This window comes from Podarcis gaigeae (assembly GCF_964106915.1).
Source record: "Podarcis gaigeae genome assembly, chromosome: 18".
NCBI classification, from domain to species: Eukaryota; Metazoa; Chordata; class Lepidosauria; order Squamata; family Lacertidae; genus Podarcis; species Podarcis gaigeae.
Window position 1 is genome coordinate 4,784,508 of NC_139696.1, and position 1,928 is coordinate 4,786,435.

The window sequence follows — 1,928 nt, forward strand, 5'->3', positions numbered from 1 at the left end:
AGGCAGAAGAATGAATGAAGAAGTTGGCAACCCAAGCATCCTGGCAGCAAGAGCGATAGGCTCCACGCTGGCAAAAAAACCAACACAATTCCCTTAAGGCACAGAGTTTCTGAGTAACCGGATCGGGGCCCATTATCGGGAGGGGGGGCGCAAAACGTTGGTGGGCTGGCATGCAAGCAGGTTGAGAGGGAACAAGTTGGCAACAGGTAAAAGTTGAACAGGAATATGTGGACCTCTTTGGTCTGCGATGCCCGTTATAACTGCACGATGTATTTTGCACCTCTAAGATTGTCGCGCCCCCCCCCCCAAAAAAGAATCTAGGAAAGCAGGAAACGGACTCTTAACTTCTTGCAGAAGTTGCCTTTTTGGAGTTCTTTTATCGCAGGAATCCCGGTTGCCACCGTCCCATCTGCGAATTGTCCACGCTCTTCTGCCGTTAACAGGAGCCTGACCTGCAGATTTTTATTGGGGTGGGTGGTTAGTTCCCCATGCTATGCAAAAGTTCGACAGCAGACCTGAGCAGCTGTTTAAAAAGCGCAGGCGTCAGAAGGTGCTTAAATTCTCTCCCTCCTGGTAAGTTGGCAACCCAAGCATCCTGGCAGCAAGAGCGATAGGCTCCACACTGGCAAAAAAAACAACACAATTCCCTTAAGGCTCTGCTCCTCACTACCTGCACACAGGGAGTTTTTGGCACAGTTTCTGAGTAACCGGATCGGGGCCCATTATCGGGGGCGGGGGGCAAAAGGTTGGTGGGCTGGCATGCAAGCAGGTTGAGAGGGAACAAGTTGGCAACAGGTAAAAATAGGTCCGTGATGGCTTGGCCAAACGGCAAATTCCAAGCCATGGTTTTCCGCTGCCCAACAAAATAAGAGGAGAATTCAATAAAGCAGAGAAAAATCTTGCAGAGATCCTGAGTTGTTGTTGTTGAGTCGTTTAGTCATGTCCGCCTCTTCGTGACCCCCTGGACCAGAGCACGCCAGGCACTCCTGTCTTCCTCTGCCTCCCGCAGTTTGGTCAAACTCATGTCAGTCGCTTCAAGAACACTGTCCCACCATCTCGTCCTCTGTCGTCCCCTTCTCCTTGTGCCCTCCATCTTTCCCAACATCAGGGTCTTTTCCAGGGAGTCTTCTCTTCTCATGAGGTGGCCAAAGCCTTGGAGTCTCAGCTTCAGGATCTGTCCTTCCAGTGAGCACTCAGGGCTGATTTCCTTTAAGAATGGAGAGGTTTGATCTTCTTGCAGTCCATGGGACTCTCAAGGGTCTCCTCCAGCACCAGAATTCAAAAGCATCCATTCTTTAGCGATCAGCCTTCTTGATGGTCCAGCTCTCACTTCCATACATCACTACTGGGAAAACCAGAGCTTGAACTATACGGACCTTTGCTGGCAAGGTGATGTCTCTACTTTTTAAGATGCTGATCCTGAGTTAAGGACCCTTGTTTGTTTATTTCCCCCGCCGCCCTAATCAGAACTTCCCGAAATGTCACTGGGCGCATCAAATGACAAACCGGCGGACTCTCCTTCCTTGGTAGGGGGGTTGTTTAAGATAATTTGTCCATTTTCCCACATGCACAAGCCCTGAAACATAGACAGCGGCGCCAGCTTCTGGCGAGACCACGCCGGAGTGTGTCGTCGCTTTGCGGCTGCCGCCACGTGACTCGGGTAAGCCGGGGGTGAGGTGGGCACAACCACAAGGGGGCGCCTTCCCGTTGTGCCTCTGGCGGCGGAACGGGACACGCCGCCCCTCTCGTCTCACGGGATTGAGCTAGATGTCCTTTGGGGTGCCCTTGCGACTCTGCAATGATGTGAAATTGCACCTCTTCCGAAAGATGGGAGAGAGCAGGGCTCTCGTGATCTGCTTCAAAGATGGTGATCCCTTCCAATTTTTAAAATTTTATTTAAACCCAGTCAGATTCAAATGGAATCAAGG

General features: G+C 51.3%; 1 long non-coding RNA gene across 1 annotated transcript; it reads left to right on the top strand.

Moving 5' to 3' along the window:
• Nucleotides 1–103: 103 nt before the first annotated feature.
• LOC310835886 lies at nt 104–906 on the top strand. The gene is made up of 2 exons (XR_014559765.1): nt 104–240; nt 806–906. It is a non-coding gene; the product is annotated as an uncharacterized lncRNA (long non-coding RNA).
• The last annotated feature ends 1,022 nt before the right edge of the window (nt 907–1,928 follow it).